The sequence below is a fragment of the Peromyscus eremicus genome, chromosome 1 (assembly GCF_949786415.1).
Source record: "Peromyscus eremicus chromosome 1, PerEre_H2_v1, whole genome shotgun sequence".
Lineage (NCBI taxonomy): Eukaryota > Metazoa > Chordata > Mammalia > Rodentia > Cricetidae > Peromyscus > Peromyscus eremicus.
The window spans coordinates 153,731,805-153,741,890 of record NC_081416.1 but is presented as its reverse complement, the minus strand read 5'-3'; positions in this window follow the sequence as shown (position 1 = coordinate 153,741,890).

Genomic DNA, 10,086 nt, shown 5'->3' with positions numbered 1-10,086 from the left:
GTGTCATCTTAGGATTGTATGGACAGCCATGACTCAAAAGAGGGACGTGCTGTACACTCTATGGGAATGCATTCTTGCAGACACCATATAAGGCAGAAAAGGGTTTCCTCAAAATATTAAAAAGAGACCTACCTCATGATTCTGTTTCATATCCACAGGAAACAGAATCAGAGCCATAAAGAGTTTTGTGTACCTTTGCTCCAATTTCAGTATTATTCACAATGGCCAAGATATGAATGTGTTTATCAACAGATGAATGGATAAAGACACTGTGAAATCTCTCTCCTATATGGATATTACATATCACGTGTTATATATAATTTCCATATAGATGAGAGATGAAGATAGATCTGTGGGCTACACTTTTGCCACTTGTGATTCCTTGGCTGAATCTGGAGGACATGATACTTTATGAAATAAGCTAAACACAGATCTCACTTACATAAATAATCTAGGGTCAAAATCATAAAAACAGAAAATTAGTTGGATGGACACCAGGAGATGAAGATTAGGGACTGGGAGATGTAGCTCAAAGGTCACAAAGTCTCAGTTGTGTGGGACATGTAATTCCTGAGTTCAAAGGTACAGAGTGGTGACAACAGTCAATAACACTATATTATATACATGATGTTTACCAAGAGAGTTGATTCCGTGTGTGTGTGTGTGTGTGTGTGTGTGTGTGTGTGTGTGTGTGCTTGTACTCTGAAGTGGAAGGGCAGAGGTTGCTATCAAGTGACTTTTCAATGACTCTCCATCATGCTTTTTGAGGCAAGGTCTCTCACTGCCCTGGAGCTCACTGATTCTGCTAGGGTGAGTGGTCAGGGAGCCCCAGCTTTCCAGTACTGGAATTACAGGTTACTGGGCTTGCCTCTTGATGTGGTCACCAGTGATCTGAAGGCAGGTCCACATGTGCAACACTTTACACCATCTGAGTCATCTTCTCAGCCTGGGAGTTATCTTAAGTGTGGTGGGTTTTTGTTGGTTGCTTTGCATGTTGTTGTTTAGATCATTATTTTTGAGGCTGGGGTGTTAAAAGACTTGTTCCGCCAGGTGGCGCTATTGAGAGGTACTGGAGACTTCAGGACATGGGGCCCTGTAGAAGATCATTAGGGCATCAGAAGCAAAGCTCTGAGGGCGGCTGCGGTCTCTTCCTCTTTCAGTTTTCTGCTCCACAGGCATGATGTTAGCAGATTTTGTTCCATACACTCTTGCCGTTTGTCTGCTGCCTCACTATGAGCCCAGTACGCAGAGCACTGATTGTGGACTCAGATCTTCAGAGTGATGAGCCAAAGTAACCTTTTTCTCTTTATAAGTTAACTAACTCAGGTATTTCATTATAGCCATGGAAAGCCAACACAGCACAAAATAAAAAAAAAAAAACAGAAACATTTTGTCACATAAAATGTTACGCTGGGGTGCTGGAGAGATGGCTCAGTGGTTTAAGGGCACTGGCTGCTCTTCCAGAGGACCCAGGTTGAATTCCCAGCACCCACATGGCAGCTCACAACTGTCTGTAACTCCATTTCCAGGGGAATCTGACACCCTCACACAGACATACACACAGGCAAAACACCAATGCAGGTAAAAATAAATAAATCTTTTTTAAAAACCTTATACTGTACACCTTAAATATATATAATTTTTATATGCCAATCATATCTCAGCAGAGCAGGAAAAATATAAAAAGTATTGAATATTACCAGAAGTCTTTCTATAAAACAGATTCCATACCGAAATGAGCTCACCGATGAATTCTATCAAACATTTATGAAGCTAATATTAGCAACGTAACCTAAACTCTTCCCCAAAAATACAGGAGGAAGGAGCGCTTCCTCTCCTGTCTTACAGGGCCAGCACAAGTTGACAGTAAAAGCTGCCAGCAGAGAAAGGAGAGGAAATTACAGACCGACCGGGGTCTGTTCTGAACACACAAACCCAGACCCCCAACAAAGCAGGAGCAAACTGAATCCAGTGTGCGGCGAAATGGCCGCAGCCCAGACTGCAAACAGGAGCCAGTGTTAGAAATTGATCAGTGGAACTGAGTGCCTTCCTCAATGGAGAGAGGGAGGGAGGGAGGGAGGGAGGGAGGGAGGGAGGGAGAGAGAGAGAGAGAGAGAGAGAGAGAGAGAGAGAGAGAGAGAGAGAGAGAATATCTGATGAGATAGAAGAGACTCAGCGAATCCTGAATAAGGGGAAACTCTGTTGTGATGGGAATTTATGAAATATCCTGTGACTATCTTCCTTCAAACCCAAATTCTGAGCATTTCCCTCTAAGACTGGAAACAAGGAAGCCGTGTCCAGTTCTGTCACCTGGAAACTGACTGCGGCATCCTAGTGAGTGCAATAAGGAAAATATTTAAATAAACGAACAAAAAAAAGGGAATAAATAAAACTGCGTTAAGAGCAGGCATAATTTTTCTGCATTCCTTAGAAATTTACAAAAATTTACTAGAACTTAACACAGCTCTATCAAGGTCATGGGATTATAAGATGAACACATGAAGTTAATTGCATTTACATATAAATTATAAATAATTAGGAGGGCATATTTAAATATAAAATGAGAGTAAATTTAATGAAAAGTGTTCGATATTTCTACACAGAAAACTCAAAGACATTACTGAACAAAATTAAGAAGATATAACTTAATTTAAAGGCAGACCTTATTAATTGATTGAGATCGATCATGTTAAAATTTCCCTTGTTCTCAGTTTGAGAGACAGACTCAACACATTCCTGTGACCTGGGAGGCTTTCCATTTGTAGACATTGTCATAGGGAGCCTCACACTTTTCAGAAAATACAGGGAACCCAGAGTATCTAAAACAACTGTTAAACAGGGAAGTTGAGAGACTCGATCTTCCTGAACTAAGCCTTGAACAAACATGAACTTCAAATCCTCCCTCACTTTGCTTTTAAGAATTACTTTGAGCATGGGAAAGCTCTCCCCACATGAGTATCTGTCATGTGGCATCATGGACTGGGGAGACATGCCCCGCTCCCTGCCCATCAACACCTGAGGCAGGCGGGAGAGCTGGCCCTGAGGTCATAAGAGCAGGAGGTGATCCTCACCAGCTGCAGCACTCCAGAGCGAGAGCGGACCCCATGCCACACCTAGGCAGCACAGTAGAGCTAGTCCTGATGGTGTAGGTGTGGGAGAACCGGCCCTGAGGACACGAAAGCAGGAGAACTGGAGCTGCCCCTTGGTCATTGCTGCAAGGGGTGAACTAGCCAGGGCAATGCTGGAGAGCTCACCCTGGTAGGAGGACAAGGGAGAGCTGGCTGGCTGACCAGCCCTGCAGCTACCCAGGCCCAGAACCAGGGTTAGGTGTTGGCCCACCCCAACATCCAACCCATCTGTGATCTGCTGGAGAATGTGAAAGGACTGGTCCTACAGACCCAAAGCTGCAGGATCTCCATGACACAGGGCAACAGCAGAATAACTAAGAGGAGTTCCAGTGAGGGCCCACCTTCAACAGTGTAGCAGAAACCAGAGGCCTGGAACCACACCAATGACTCTTTGCAATGAACACTTACAAGTAAAGATGTATGGTCTAAGGGTTTACTGTGTGACTCACTGTGTCACACTACAGCTTCCATGACCAGGTTGATTTTTCCTTCTCTGTTTTTAATTTCTTTTTTTTCCTCTTAAATTTTATTTTATTTTATTTTATTTTATTTTATTTTATTTTATTTTATTTTATTTTATTTTAGGGGGAGGCTACAAGGGAAGAGGGTGGATACAAAAGGACAGGGAAATGAATGGGACAGAGATACATGATGAGAAAAACACAAAGAATAAATAAAAAGAAAGTTTTTGAAAAACAATTAATTTGAAATGATCCAAAGATCTGAACATAAACTCTAGAGCTTAAAATGTCTGAGGGACAGTAGGACCCAAACTTTACAACTTAGGTGTAGATATTTCTAAAGGCATTCACATAAAAACTTAATAAGAAAAAGGAGCTTGCTCGTGGCACATGTCTTTAATTGAAGCTCTTGGGAGGCAGAGTCAGATGGATCTCTGAGTTCGAGGCCAGCCTGGTCTACAGAGTGAGTTCCAGGACAGCCCGGCGACATAGTAAGACCCTGACAAGAAAGGAGAAGAGGGAGGAAGGAGGAGGGGACAGGGAGGAGGATGAAAATTGCACTGCATCAAAATGAAAAGGTGTTGCCTTTCAAAAGCCATAGAGGAGAAAAGCAAGTGCCCAGCGCAGACTGAGAGAGGCTATCTGCTGTGGCTGTGTTTCACCAAGGCTTCTGGCCAGGGGTTGTGAAATCCCCGTAAGACAGTAATACAAAGCAAAGGAAATGACTAAGCCAGGTGTGGAAGATCTGAGCGAGGCTGTCCATGAGAGGAGATACACAAACGGTCAGATTCCCCAGCACGGAATTTAAGGTGAAAAAGGAGAGTTTATTTAAAAAACAGAAAACAGTAAACTAGGACAGCCCAGCTTTCCACACAAACGGAAAATGTGCTGTGCAGGGGCAGAGAGAGGGCTGGCTTGCTTAGTTCCCACTAGGACCCCCACTCCAGTCTACTACGCAAATGAGGGATGGAAGGCTCTGGAATTTCTAGATCCTGATTGGTGTGCTGCTGTTCACTCCTCATTGGCCAGGACTCAGGAGCAAAACAGGACTTTTGTTTGCAAGGGGTGCTTACGAAGTCCAGTTGGTGGCTCTTTCACAGAGGTGTGTGTGACATCCCACCCTGTCTGCAGTCAGCAAACTCCACTCAGGCTGTGAGCTGTTCTTAGAGCACACGTAAAAAATGATGTTCGGTGTCATCAGTTATAAGGAAAAACTCACTTTAAGATGGGATGCGCCTTAACTTCTCAGTGACAGCACTGAGAGCAGAGACTAGAGGGTCAGGCAACCACAATAAGGACTTTAAGCAACTGGGACTTTCCAGTATTACTGGAGCTGGGGGTGTGAAAAGGCGCCATCACTTTGAAAACTGTTTGGCAACTTGGTATAAAGTTAAGCATATACTCACAAGTGAGTCAGCAACTCCAATCCTATGTTGTCATCCAAAAGAAATAAAAACATATGTCCATAAAAAAAAGAAAAAAACTTAGGCAGGAATGTTCATAGCAGTTTTATTCGTAATAGTTCAAACCTGAAGGTTGTCAGATGCCTACCAACTGGGAGAGCAATGACAGGTCATGTGTATGCCATGAAATACTACTCAGCCATAAAAAGGACAATATTTGCAACAATATGGATGAATCCCACCTACTTTATACTGAGTTAAAGAAACTGAATAGTAAAAAGAAATCATTCTGTATTTTTCTCTAAGTATGAAATTTTAAAATGGGCAAATCTTGCCTGTAGGTGTAGCAAGAGGCCAGCTCTAAGTAGGAGCAGTGGGGTTGTAGGGGAGGATTGGCTTCCAAGACAAGGAGGGAATGTTTTGGGAACTGGAACAGTTGCACAGATGTATATTTTGGTTGAACACTGTTGACCAATATGTTTCAAATGTGCGTATTTTACTGTTGTGAATTAAACTTGCTAGGATTGACATTATTATTGTTGTTGATGATGATTCTTTAGTGATAAGATGTAGCCCATAGTGGTCCTGAACTCACAATCCTCCTGCTTCAGCTTCCCAACTGCTAGAATTACAGATGTGTACCACAAGCCCATCTTAAGATTATATTTAAATGAAGACATTTAACACAAACAACTTGAATTTAAGGATTATCTAAAAAAAAAAAATCGATGTTGGCATTTAGAGAAAGAAACTACACAGAGTACTGAGCTGTGGCTGCCCTGGTCACATAGACAGGTCTCTCTCTCTCTCTCTCTCTCTCTCTCTCTCTCTCTCTCTCTCTCTCTCTCTCTCTCTCTCTTTCTGCCTGTCTCTGTGTCTCTGTCTGTCTGTCTCTGTCTCTATCTCTCTGTACTTTCTCTCCCTAATATACTTTGGATTGAAAATGTCCCTTTAAGACCCTCAAGTTAAAGACTTGATGTGCTGTCCACTAGAGATTCTAGAACTTTTAAAAGGTAGGGTTTCGTGGAAGGAAGCGAGGTTATTGGAAGTATGTCCTTAGAGTGGGCATTGAGACCCTGGCTCCTTCTTGTCACCCTCTTTTGTTTCTTTGGATGCCACAAGGGGAGAGACCTTCTCCGGATGCCCACATTGCAAAGACCTGAACTGTAACAAGGTCACACAACCCAAGGTCTATGAAACTGTGAGCCAGCACAAACCTTCCATCTTTGTAAGCTGTTTATCTCCAGTACTTTGTTACAGTGACAGGAAACTAACACACACACCCTCCCTCTTCATCCATTTGTGCTGGCAGATTGCTGCTTATTTTGGTCTCTGCTCTTTAGGAAGTATTGTTCATGTATCCATTGATTTATTCAGCCAACAATTATTCATCAACTATGTCATCCTTTCTCTAGACTGGCCATTTCTTTACCCAAGATCAGCCTGCTGTTCAGGACACAGAGAATATATCACAGTCCTGGATAAGGTCTCCCACAGAGCCTCCCTGAGGCTTAGCTGCCTGTGGCGCAGGGGAGAAGGTGACAAGGTGACATATTTGGGTTCTCCTGGAACAAGTGGTTCAGGCATAGTGGTACAGGGAGGGTCCTGTTCTTTATTTTGACTGTCCCTGTCTCCTGGGTCTTTTCTCTAAGACACTTCTGGGTGGAGGATCACGTGATTGAAATGTCATTATAGAAAACCCAGTAAGGACATATAAATCTGTGTCCTGAGTTAAAGAAAAGTGGGGTTTTAGAAAATGGATCATTATTGTAAAGCTTCAACTGTGTAAATCAGTCAGTTCTAGCTAAAGTGTGAAGGGAAGGCCTTTAAATCAAAACATTGTCTTTAGGAATTCCTGGGCACAGACTTGTAAAGCTGCCCTCGGATCCCTAAGCTTTGACTGGAGTTATGTAAATCGTTGCCTCCCTATGAAGCAGTTGAATGTTTTAACTAAATCTAATTCTTCAAATAATGATTTCTGAATCTAAACTTTGCTGCAAAAGATTTACTGGCGAGTTTTATAAATCAGAGGCAAGATATATAACACAGACAGTGAGAAGTATGATTTATATATCCAACTTGTAAATCAGGAGAAAAAACATCATGTTTTACACTAAATAATATTTTTACAAATGGCACCTCATACATCACACAATCGCCACAAATCTCTCACCCTGGAGTCAGGCTCCACAATGCCAGGTTGTATCACAAAGGAAACAGAGGGCCTGGGTGGTGAAGTTGGATTTGGGGCTATGGGCCTGGAAGGAGACTCCTGGGTCTCTCACAGCAACCAAGAGAAGCCAATGGATCAGAGTGAGACACCTCTGGTTTGCAATTCTGCTTGGCCTCCTGGGAGCGGGCATTGCAGGTGAGTTACATCACCATCCCGGGCTCAGTTTACACATCTATAAATTACAGATAATGGTGCCTTTGTCAAAGCTGAGTCGTTGTGGTGCTTAAATGAAATAATATCCCGAAGCAGACTCAGTGTCTGCAAATAAGGGTGCCTAATAGATGCTAGTTATCTGTTGGTCTCTATAAAACTCCACACTCAGAATTATCGTCTACATTGTGATTTCAGTGTGCATGAATTTCTCATCTCTGCAAAGAGGCAGAGAGGGGAGCAGACATCAGGGATTCGGTTGTTAACACCAGGGCAGCATAGCATGTCCTGGAAGCTGGCCTGTCCTTTTCTATCTCAGTGGCCCCCACTATGCCTCAGTTTAGAATGCAAGAATCCCCCCCAAACACTCCAGAAGGCTATGCTACCCTTTCCAGACCCAACTTCCGTGCAGAATTTAAATCAAAGTTAATGTCTTAAGAAGCTTGTTACAAAAATAATACGTTTTTCTTGTGGAATATTTGAGAAATAATGAAAACTGCAGATACCCTTGCCTCAGAGAGATAACCGCTGATAAGCGGCTGGTTATCCTCTTATGGTCTTTGTCTATGCATATATTTACATACATACATTTTAAAAGGCAAGACCATACCATACTAGTTGCTTTGCAACTTTTCCCTCCCTGCTTAACTGTATATTGTAACAGTTTTCTGAAGTCACCAAATAGTTCAGGGTGTGATTTTTTTACGACCTTGGATTATAATGTACCGTCATTTACTTAAGCAGCTCCATATTGTCAGATATTTATTCTGGTTTTAATTTTTTGCTATTATAAACAACCTTCCAGGGAACATCTCTTAAATAAATTTCTGTAGTTATTTATGATTGTTTTCTAAGGATAAATTCCTAGAGCGGGATTTGCTCTATATGTTGGCTGTGCACATTGAAGAATTTTACCCAGGACCCTTTGAAAGGGCAGTGTGGCTTTGAGCTCTTACCAGCCAATGTGTAGAGGTCTGTTTCTCTATTCCCCTAATCTTCCCTGAACTGTCCGTGTAACTACTAAAAAACAAAACAAAACAACAACAAAAACCTTAATTCACTTTCATTTTTTGCTCATCTTTGACTTTATAAAGTTATTCATTTCTAAATATTTTTGTCATTAGTATTTTCTGTTATGAATGTCCCAGTCATTTCCTTTGTCCCCACTGATATTTCAGCACATTGAGACTCCAGACCCTTTCATTCTACATCTTGCAATTATTTTCTTTCTGTTTGTCATTGGCCCTCAGCTATGGGCACAGCAGCAGGCTTGAGTTTACATGGGGTCAATTCCCTATTTTACTTTACTGGAAGACATTACTTAAGAATGTTCCCAGTGAAAGATGAGATAAACTCATGTCTGCATCTCTCTCTGGCTCTTTGTGATGTGTATTTTTTCAACCTTGAATCTACCTGAAATTTATTTGAGATGTGAAGCAAAGCTCCTATAATCAATTTACCATCAGTATTTCCTATATGGCCTATCACTTACCCAAAAAGTTCAAAACACACTCCTACTATGAGCCTTTCCTTCCCTCAACCACCTCTCCACTGCCTCTGCTCATCCTTCCCTTTCTTTTCAGATTTAGTGCTCTGAGAGTAAAACCCACAGCTTCATGCCTGCTAGGCAGAGGCTCTACATAACTGGGCTATGACCAGACTCCGACTGATGAGTTCTAGTCTTGCACACTACTGCTGAACCCCACCCCCAACTCCTCACTGGGGAATTCTAGGCAAGTGCTCTACCACTGAGTTACATTCCAGCCACCTATCCTGTGTTCTTATTGTCTGTTCCTATTCCAATGCTACTTTATTTTAATTATAGTTTGGGAGACTTCTTTGATGCTTGTTAATACAAATATTTCTAACCCTGTGTGATCAAGCTTAATGCAACTTAATCATTAATTCATCTAGATGACACTTATAAACACTTTGTCAAATTTCAAAAAAAAAAAAGAAAAAGAAAAAAGAAACTACTAAAATTTGGAGCCGGGCGGTGGTGGCGCACGCCTTTAATCCCAGCACTCGGGAGGCAGAGCCAGCTGGATCTTTGTAAGTTTGAGGCCAGCATGGTCTACAGAGCAAGATCCAGGAAAGGTGCAAAGCTACACAGAGAAACCCTGTCTCAAAAAACCAATAAATAAATAAATAAATAAATAAATAAAGAAAGAAAGAAAGAAAGAAAGAAAGAAAGAAAGAAAGAAAGAAAATGAATGAAAATAAAATTTGGATTGCACTTTTAATGGGCTTATGGATAAATTGGGATGAATAAAGCTCCATCAGTAGTTAGTTCTTACCTTGACCTAAGAACGTGTCATACATGTTTATCTTTCATCCGACTTTATCCTTCTTGAATCTACTTCAGTAAACCCCCTTCATTCTATTCCCTTCCAGAAATATTGGGTTTGCATAGTTTCACAGTCAAGCAGGCTTAATTTCATATAACCCAATTTCAAAACCAAATTCAGAACCAAAGATCTTTTTTGATTAAGTAGGAAATAGGAAGGTTGGGACCCAAGGTGAGATTATGAGGCTGTGTGTGTGTTTCCTCTAAGGACACTGGTGTTTAAAGTCTCTGAAAATCACTCTGCAGGCCCTGACCTGCCCAGCATGCACCGGTGACTAAGCAAGTCCTGTTTAGCACGTTGACACTCTCAGAAGCGACCTCAGCTTCAGCGCTGCTCTCTGCATCCAGTGTTCAGATATCCCAG